General features: G+C 35.1%; 1 protein-coding gene across 11 annotated transcripts in view; it reads right to left on the reverse strand.

Moving 5' to 3' along the window:
• Positions 1-2,420: 2,420 nt before the first annotated feature.
• Positions 2,421-10,890, reverse strand: part of LOC106460632 (coiled-coil domain-containing protein 157-like) — a 58,041-nt gene continuing 49,571 nt past the window's right edge. For 6 of the 11 annotated variants that reach the window (XM_022387403.1, XM_022387401.1, XM_022387402.1 and 3 more), the window contains one exon: positions 9,199-10,878. The gene's annotated coding sequence lies outside the window, so the exon portion shown is untranslated. Of the gene's footprint in view, positions 2,432-7,947; positions 8,710-9,198; positions 10,879-10,890 lie in introns of those variants that run through there. The other 5 variants (XM_022387398.1, XM_022387399.1, XM_022387397.1 and 2 more) reach the window with 5 other exon arrangements.

Raw genomic sequence — 10,890 nt, forward strand, 5'->3', positions numbered from 1 at the left:
TCTAGTTCTTACTAGATATAGGGTAGTCGGGTATATAAAAGAGGGGGACAACGTGACAAGGTAATGTCTGTGTAGATAGTGAGTAATTGAACTGCAGTCAGAAGTATTATTGACGTTCGTTGTTATAGCGTTTGTTTAGCGCGATTGTTGAAGTTGAGTGTATCGGTAAAGTTATATTCAGAAAGAATAAACCAGTTTTATTAAGTAAATACTTGTGTCGCTAAAGTTTCGTCGAAACGAAGTTACGGGAAGTTGATTAACAAACGGAGACGTAACAATATTGATTAAATGTTACACTTATGTTTTAAGCTAAGAGTTTTGTGTTTGTATGGTATAGGAACTCGTGTTAGTTAACAATACAAACAACTTTTGTGTGTGTGTGTGTGTGACAGTATAAAGAATTGCTAATTTCACCCTTCAATAACAAGAATAATCAGTCTGAAGCTCGGTTAATCTTTAATATTTATGATATTTGCATAGATATGTCTCTCCAAACGGCAAAAATTAGTGAAATTTGCTGTGAAAAAGTATAACATTTCAGTTTGAATTATCTCTGTAGTTTACATGGAGCCACTAAAATATCTTCAGCATGGCTATTTGTCACACAATCCAATAATAAAGGTGAGTTGAGTTCTAGTTAGGTGTCAATCAAAACGATTTTGCCAACAGGCGTTGACATCTCACATTAAGGTTGGCTGAGTCACAGAAGATAGTTACTTTACTGATGTTACCAGTGGCCTTCTGGCTATATAATGTTTTTTTATTTCCACAAGGTACTTTATTTCCCAGTAGTCTCATTCCTTCTGAATGTTTATGAAGACCTTCCATGGTTACTGTTTTCAAATCATTAATGCATAGGAGGTGGATATCCTACCAATACAGTTGTGCTAGATTTCATATAGGGCCTTCTTTTGTGAACTTTTTAGTTTTCTCATTTAGCTTTACTCTTGCATGGTCAGGCACATACATACAGATGATGATATTCCATGCAGTTGCTTTGCTTTCTGTCATTCACCTTGGAATCAACCACTCTTAAATTTACATGGTACAACCTGGAAGTTAGTTGCAAGTGTTATGTTTATGGCACTATATATATATGCAGTTCATTGCTTTCAGAAATCCAGAGGAGATCTTGCTTTATTGCTTACAGCTCCATCCTTATACTGCTTATGGGAAGCTTGAATGTATCATCAACTTTATGTCGAATGTTCTAGTTTCAAGAGATGATGAGTGCCCAACTCTCTCTATATCTGTGGTGTAGGAAATATCTGTGGCTATGATGACAGGTGAGTGTCTACAAAATAGGTATAGACGGGTTTCTTCTGATTAATCCTCTGCCTAACCTCTGCACTTTTTATCTATGCTGACTTCTACAGAATTCAGAGGCACAAGATGTGTATTTACATTGGGGCACATGAGTTTTGGTGGTTACTAAGTGTTTCAGTGATAGCTCTATAGCACTTCTCCATTCATGACTGTTTCCTGAGGCACATTTTATGCAATCTCCTGATTGGTTTCTATATTGAGGGTCATTATGAAACTGTAATGTCTCAATTAAAAACAAACAGTGGCATAATGTTGGAGTTCCGGGTCTTTACTACAAGGCCTCAATGGAAAAATTTGTCTTCAAGCACTGTTGGTTTTCTGCAATTTTGTTGAGACTTGTGAGGTGTAATAGGGCCTTGATAGAGTGGCTGAAGTGCATACCATGGCCAGTCTTAAATATAATGTTTTTGTATCTTTTCAATCTTATCTAGTTGTGTAGCACTTGCACTGATCATTGGTGCTGCATAATCCAGGATAGAGCATCTAAGAATTTGGTAGATTATAAGCAGGTGATGTTTTTAGCACTCTTTCCTGCTGTAACGTTCAGTGCATTGATGCCTTTAGTAGTTTTGGTTATCAGTGCTAATGTGGTGAAGTATAGTTGTCTGTCAAAAGATATCCCCAGGTACTTCAGTGTTCCTACCAGATGAATAGTAGTGCCCTCAAAGGTTTGTCTTCATTACCATGCCTGTTGTCGAGTGTGCAGAACAGGGCTGTGAATTTGGCAGGATTGATGACCATGCAGATATCAAATGGTTAGACTGTCAAGGCGGGCTAGATTCATTTTATAGATATTGAAGAGGACTAGCGAGAGTGGTGATCCTTGAGCTATATCAGTATTGGTGGTGATCAAGTCTGAGTGCCATATTCCATGCTTCATTATGTATTTTCTGTGAGTTAGTGCAGCTACAACCCATCTTACATGAGTTATATTGATGCCAATTCTGAGCATTTTGTCAGGAAGAATGGGAGAATAGACAATATTGTATGCATCTTTCAGATCTAAAACATTTCCATAGTGTTCTATTTGTTTATTTGTTGAATTTTGTGTAAATCTACTCGAGGACTATCTGCATTAACCATCCATAATATTTAAAGTGATGGACTGGAGGGAAGTTATCCTAGCCAACACCACTCACCACAACTCTTGGGGTACTCTTGTTTGACTGAATGGTGAAATTTGACCATCACTCTTATAATGCATCCACTGCTCCAAAGTGTGGAATGTAATTGTTATTATATTTTGTGATAATGAGGTATAAACCACGGAACCTCAAATCCACGATCTGGCATTTTAATCATTGGGCTGCACTCAACCCAAGGTTTTCTTGGCCAGCTTCAAAGCCTTCATGTGTATCAGCTGAAATGGATAAGTCTCAGCTCACTTTGCATGTGAAGTAGTCAAAGACCACGAGTATATACAGGTGACCTCACTCATCTCTGGAAGTGGACCAGTGATCTTCAGGTCTTTCCTTTGCAGATAAAAGCCAACAATTATTTCCTAGACTATACCCTATTTAGTCCAGATTTGTCTCTGGATGACACACACACATCACACAGTGATTACAACAATTCTGATTGTATGGACTCAAATGCAGCCTAAAGAACCTTACAGGTTAATAATAATGGTACCTCACACCTCCTGCTCTTGTAACTGCTCAATCAATTGCCAAAGGTTATGTATGTCTATGCTACGTGTGTCTATGTCACACTTTCCCTTGCTGCACAGGAAGGAGCACCCATGTATTTCAGATGCTCTTCCCAGAGCTCTTGAAGTGTTAATTGTTGCATTCGTCCACTAGTGGAATATCCTACTAAGTCACAATATCAGGAATGGTCTCAGTCCTCAGATGGTGTCCAGGATAATGACTTTCAAAGAATGGACAACTTTCTTCCTTTCTTGCAACCAGTTTGAAGTTATCACTTTGTAATGCAGCATAACAGAAACTGTTACAGTAAAGATAAGAATATTTCTCACACCCAAGTGATGCCATATCATGTCACTCAGTAGCCATTTCACAAACTTGTCAAAGTGGATATCTTCACGATCTGCTAAAGTCAGTGGAAGATAAGCCTTACCGTGCAAACAGCACAAATTATCTGCATAAGTTTTCAAGCTTGCCACTGTACCCCTCTTTCAAGCCTTGAATTTAGCCTGATGGATTGCTCTGTATTACACCATGCTGAACCTCTGGTACAAATCAGTAATGACTATCTCACATTTGTTCTACATTCAAGTGATCAATGGAGTCTAGAACTAGACCAACTAAAGTTAAAACCAGAATTTGTAAAGCCTGTTATGGAGTCCAGCCAATCCAAGAAGTTACATGTACAAAATGCTTCAGAAATGTCCCAAATCCTCTTTCACTGTATCTTTGATTGTTAATAGAGTGATTTGCTTTACTTCCCTCATGGGAAACTGTGATCATGGCCAGACCATCTTCCTCACAAATTCCCAGCCATCACCTAACCAAGATGTTCTTGACTTCATAGACACACCATTATATGTATTCTCAAGAAACATGATGCAGTGGCACAATGATAGATATGCTCAGCAGCTTGGTCATCATCTTTGCATAGTCCAAGGCTCCTGTGCGGTCCATGACTGTCACAGCAGTACACATTCCAGGTTGGAGAGACTCACCACTGCCTCCTGATCCATTCACTTAGCTATTCAGTGCTTATAATCTCACCTGGTGATGAGATAGCTTTTTTTTTTGGTGGACATCATACCTCCAGTCTCTCTTGGCTAGTCTTGAATGGCTTTGACAAGATATAGGGTTGGATTATTCTATCTAGTGTAAATCTGGGAATCCTATATAGACTGTCTCAGACTTGCCAGATGCCACTACTGCAATGATCCTCAGTGGTTCACGTTTTCCTCACACTGAGGTTGAACCTCGTGTGAAGACCTGGACAGTCATTCTGGATGCAGCAGACAACAGCAGCTTTTCTTCCCAAGTCAGTGACTCTAGCAGGATAGAAGTTATAGACCTTTGCAGCACTGGCAAACGTCAGATGTCCAGGAGAGGACTTCTTCTAGACCCAACAACTCTTTGAGGTAACCTTCTTCCTTCAGTAGCCAGGATTCCCTTTTGATCATAGATATTTCTAGTTGTGAAAAAAAGTCATTTTATTCAACTAAGAAGCCTTTTAAAACTTTAAACACAAAAGTTCAAAAACAGAGAAGTAAACACTTCAGTAGATGTAGCAAACTCTGTAATATAATAACCTGTGATCATGACACTAAAATTTTCTTCTTCCAATCCACTCTTTGGTATATTTAGGTAAAACTGAATTTACTTGAAAGAAATGAGTGGATGCATTAAACAACAGGACATACGATCAGTATATTTGCTACAAAATAATGCTAAATTTCTGAATAACTGAGTCATGAGAACGAATGAAATAATGGACACAATGTATGAAATGAACAAGGTATCTCACTTGCACAAAAAACAAACAAACAAGAACTAAATGGAGAAGTCCAAGCTTCTAAGGTACTGAAATATCTGTCCTTAATTTTTGAACTGCCAACTAAATGGAAGGCAGCTAGACAGCAGCGTCTGCTGCCACAAGGAGCTCTTTCTATTGAATAATGGGATTGACTGTTACTTTTATAATGCATTCACAACTGAAAGTACTAAACATGTTCAGTGTCATCACGTTTCATACCCTGGACATTTTGCTCTGCAGTCTGACATACTAATTACCAGACCATGCCCAGCTTGCAATACGTGATAGACAAACTAAGAATTTGATTGGATGTAAATAATGTTAATTTTTGAAAATAAAGGTTTTAGTGTCAGTTGCTGAATCCTGTGAGTTTCGTTTGTACTGTCTCTGTATTCATTAGAAAAAAAATATTTTTCCCCCCTCAGGGAGTCGTGCATGGTTGCAAGATGGCACACAATAAGCATCCGAAGGTTTATAATGAGAAATTTATAAAGATGTGTCTTAGGCTGGTCTGTCTGGTTTGATCAAATTAACTGTGAGGATAAGATTTATTAACTGTATTCTTAATTCACAAATCTTAGCAAAGATAAAGGAATTAGTTTTATTTATGTGTGAGTGTCTAATAAGCTAGATATGGTATTGTTAATTAAACTTAATTAGTTTAAATAAAACATAGGGTTTAGGCTATGCGTAAGTTCCCCCCTTCCCATCAACAAGTTAAAGATAATATTGTTAGACTCAATGCTAAGACAATAGTCAACGTATACATGTATCAATGCGTATATTGAAAATGAAGTATTTGTAAATAATTAACCAAATTGATTTTATCAAATAATTAAATACAGGGCATTGTTTCTTATTTATTAAAGATAAAATTGTCAGTTTTATTTCATTAACAATGAAGCGTTAATTTTTTTAACTTAAAGATGTCTGTCTTTATCTTAAAAAATACAGCCTGTGATTCTTTGATTTTTCTGGCAGCTGTGTGGAGTAATTTTTGATTTAGTGTAAATAACTACTTGTATATGTGCAAGACTATAAATCATAATTACCATTAAATAATTTGTTAAAAGTAGAATATTTCTAATAATTTCACATATAAAAACTCCTTTGTTAGTGTTGGCTCCTATCCTAGTTTACTGAATCTCTGGTACACATTCTAATGAATTTTTAGAACAAAATCTTCTATATCATTAGCCAATTAGTCACATAATTTGTATAAATACTAAACTAAATTCTTGCTTTTTTTTTCTCATTACTTATTATAATTTTATATCTTTATCACCTTCCTTTATATGCAAGGTGTTACAGCATACGACTGTTAATATTTTAAAACCTTGGGCACAAATTCACTGAAATAATTAAACGATTTAGAACTATTCAACGTCTCCCACCCACCGTCAAGATCTTACCTATGGATACTAACGTCCAGAAACACTAACAAGTGCAAGGTATTATTTCAAAACATCCTAAGATGTCTCAAATGAACACCACCGTTCTCATACTGGTGTCTTTGGCTTTAAGCTTTTTACCTTCTAAGTACAGAGCACATATAATTCAAGTACCGTATATCGCGGCATATAGGTCGATTTGTTTTATGAGAGAATATTATTCCAAGAAAGAGGACTCGACTTATACAACAGATACAAAAAATGGCAAATTCTTGATCGTCAGTGGAGCCTCTCGATCGAGTGAATCATTCTATTCAGGTACACCGAATAATAATCTTCAATCAGAGTTTTGTTTTGAAATTCTAGGAAACGACTTCATAAAGGTCGCACTGTCCATCGTAATTGTCATTTCGGTGATATATTCAACGACTGAACATAGAAATGCCCCCAAAATGTATGAGATACAAAGCAAAATTAAAGTCACGAAATTTGCTGAAAAGACAAAGAATTGTGTTGCGAGTAGGGAATTTGATGTAAACGAAAAATTTGTTCGTGATTGGCGAAAAAAGATAGGGAAATATCAGTCTGTCAAGAATGAAGTGTGCTGATCGGAGATGAAAAACTGATTTCCAGCCTGAAATGGAAACAAACCTCATGAAATGGGTTGACGAAAACCGCAATTCTGGTTCGATTTAAAAAAGAAATCAGATTATGCTACAACCCAATTGGTGGGCCAAGTAGAGAAATATTTCTGACTTTATTGCTCATCGGAGTTGGTGTATCCATTTCGTGAAATGACACAACTTGGTGTTATGACATTACACGATGCCTGTCCAACGATCCCATGGAGGAATGTAATGTCTACGACGATCAGATAAGTCAAAGTGAATTCAATGAACTTTTTGGCAATTCAGATTCTGAAGATGAGGACTTTGATGGATTTTAAATCTTGTTGTCAATGCTGTTAAATAAAGTGTGTACGAACCTTTTTCTGTAAATATTCATCGGTCTTTAGAAATATATGGATACTGTATAGGTTTTCTGTATAATTTTAAGGGGAAGGGGGTTGAGTGGCAGTTATCAGAATATTACACGATTTTTTTGGCGTAGATTTAGGGTTTGACTTATACGCCGAGTCGATTTACATGCCACAACATACAGTAGTAGTTATATTCACAAAGACTTATTTTAATTGAAACTGTTTGAATTTGCTAAAAGCTTTTGTTATCACCTTTTAAAATCATCATAAGATAACGTTTCAGTTGTGAGGATTATATCAACTTCAGGTCAAGTGTTCATAATAACAGTACACTACTATCAGGTTTTTATGTATGGGTAGAATTCTTTACAGTAGGTGTCTGTGGCTTGCTGGTGATAAATTTAAACAATAAACAAACAGCACACAGTCTCCTTGTTTTAAAATAATATATATTAAAATTAGTTAAACGTATATACAAATGTTCATTACACGGTTAATTACCACAGTTGCATCCAGAGCTTTAAATAAATGTCTCTTTTTGTCAAAGTCCACACAGGTTGGTTCAGTTAGTTTAGCACCCAATTGACAAGGCAAATTATTTCTCTCTACTCTGTTATTAAAATACTATGTGCAATAACTTCACTTTAAAAATCACCACTATACGTTCTTATTGGCTAAACTCACAATTACACAGTTTAGATCTATCTATATAACTAACTGAAACTACATTTTATAGGCGTATTTATAGCCTGACCAATGCCTAGAATGTTCTAAAAAATACGAGATATTATGATGTAATAATACGTAATCAAAACAACGAGAAAAACTTAGAAGGTTCTAGTAACATGAGGCAATAATACAACAAGCGCTAATTCACAACTGAACTCCATAAGGTATGATTCGTACACAGTTACGTTAACAAACTTGCTATAAACTATTCCTTCTAAAAATAACTAAATTTAATACTCGTGCTATACGTAAACCAACTGAATCATAACACTCCCATTAACTTAAACAGTCAAGAATAACTAACAACCTCTCTATTACTTAATATTTCTCTATTATTGTATTCAAGTGGTGACACTACTGAATGGTCAGACAATCAAAGTAGTGAAAAGACAATTTCCTGATGTAGACCTCACCTTTTTATAAATTTAACATATATTGATATTAAAAAGAATGTATGGTACAGTGGAGTAATTCCAGAATCCATAAATCACATCAATGCAAACAATAAAAATTTACAGTATATTTTGGGAAAAGGTTTGTGTAGTATTTAGGTCTACTAATAACCAATAAATAAGTTCACAAGTATCCATAAAATACAGATGTTGGAAATGTTTTTTATAAAAACAATTTAACACAAACAGTAAGTGCAAGAAACACAGAAGTGAACAAGTAAAACAAAACTTTTATTTACAAGAAATCTGCAGGTTTTTACACATATTGACGAGCTTAAAGTTTTCTGCTGTGATTTTAACTGGCTGCTGGGACTTAGAGAAAGCTTTTCAACCAAACTCTGCATCAGGCAAAAACATAGGGAATTCTGATTTACAACTGAAATTCAAACAAAACGTTAAAAGTGTGGTATACCAAAATCGAATATTGCATACATCACAGACTATTCCAAGTAATATTCGTGGGAGAGGAAAAACTTTAACTCATTCTAAATTATACAAATATGTGCATCATCCCTTAAGATGGGCTCATCTCTACCCAAGGAGATCAGATATAGGGCTAAAATTATATGAGTTTCCAGCAATTGGCAAGTGCAAGTTTTACTTGACATTCAGTTCACGAAGGTATCATACTATATGCAGAACATCCGCACAAAACATTTACCTGAATATATATGAATAAATGCATATTTTAAAGTAGTTATGGAAGAGTGAAATTCATTATTATTTTAGTAATTGCATTTGTTTGTTTGTTTTAGTTCAAAACTAAATTTGATATTTGTGCTCTGGCCATTGTGGGGTTGTGAACCCTGGATTTTACAGTTGTAAGTCCATACACTTACTCTGATCTACCAGGGTACAATTGAGAAAAACAATAAGATCTGTTGTAACAAAAAAGTCAGAAAAAAGTTATTTGTGAAAATTTTTATTCATACTTGTGGTTTGTGTAAAACAGTAATACATATGTTAAAAGTCTATAAATTGAGAAAACTAAAATCTAAGGTACAAAAATCTTACTTTTTAACTATTAAATTGCTTGAAAATTTAACAATCACATGTTTTAGTGAAACAATTTTGCTTCAGTTACTTATGAGGTAGAGGAAATATTTTTTGTGACATACAACATAAACGATGTATATTGATAATTATATGTATTAATGTGAAATACAATTATATTAATACTTGCTTAATACATACTGGTCACCAGTATCCACATTTTAGTTCTCACAACTTGGATTAAGCAGAATTATTTAAAGATGTTAAGATTAACAGAGTAAATATCTATGTTTTATGGAAAAATTAAACTATAAAACAGAAAATAAACCAGTAAAAAATTTAAGACTATCCCCAAACATTTATATAAAATACATACATGTAGTGGTTATATAATAAGCATTTAGGCACAAGATACATGTGTACTATATGCTTTTTTTTGTTTTAATTTTTTGTAGTCGTTTGCCTTCAAAAGTGGTGGAATGAGTAGTTTTTGTTTGTAGCCATTTTTGCTTTTTCTGCACTGAAGAGACAGCAAAGCCATAAGTAATTTGTGGCACAAAATGTTTGTCTGACATAACATCCTTCTCTGGGACTTGGTCAGTCAAGGTTTTAGGAGAATATATGGAAGTTGGAGAGTAGACAGAGCCACGTTTATTAGTACTTATATGGGAGAGTGTAGTCCTAGCAAGCAAAGATTTTCTGGAATGATAACTTTCAGGTGTGACTTGTCTAGTATTCAACTGATGATGAGACTCTGGGCTATCCTGGTTAAACTTTCTGTAATGAGCTTGATGCTGACCTTGAAAATTGGGCCACTTGTAAACAAACTCTATCATGGAGCTGATCTTACCAGAATGTGGTCTTGAACCAGTTTTGTCACACTGAGAAGGAACTTCCTGACTGGAATCAAACAGGCTGGAGTTTAGAGTTGGTAAAATTCTATCGACAGAAACTGCAGATGTCCCGCTAAGACTTTGAAGATGAGATTTGTTAGTTGGTCTGTCACAAGTGTCAAGTGTTTCAATATTAGGATTAAGCCACAACTGGATAGGACCTATTTTCTGTGAACAATAACCTGAGTTAGTATGTGTCATGTTTTTATCCCTCATGATCTAAAAGTATGTACGGCTGCAAATAATTAATGCAATATTATAAAATTAATACAAATTCAGAACTGAAAATTTTTTAAAATTGTAAAAAGGAAGATGAATAGCAGAAAAACTGCTTCATCAAACACAAGGAAAATATTACATTGTTTATAGTGCAAAGTTAGCTAACTATCCACATTTAAAATTTTCAGTCTGTATGAACTATTTCTTGGCCATGTTTCAGTATCCAGAAGAGGGTAAAACATCTTGCAGATCCTCAGGGGTTAATTAAACTGGAGCAGAATAGTCTAGAATGGCATTTCCTCTCTTGAGGATTCAAGACATTAGTGTTCCTGGTCATCTGATTGGACCATGCTGTAATACACACTGCTAATACAAAGAGGATCACAAAAAAGAAGATCCAATTCTTTCAAAATACCAGTTTAACCATTGTAGCTCCTAACCTATTGCATCAC

Source organism: Limulus polyphemus, unplaced genomic scaffold, assembly GCF_000517525.1.
Source record: "Limulus polyphemus unplaced genomic scaffold, Limulus_polyphemus-2.1.2 Scaffold806, whole genome shotgun sequence".
NCBI lineage: Eukaryota > Metazoa > Arthropoda > Merostomata > Xiphosura > Limulidae > Limulus > Limulus polyphemus.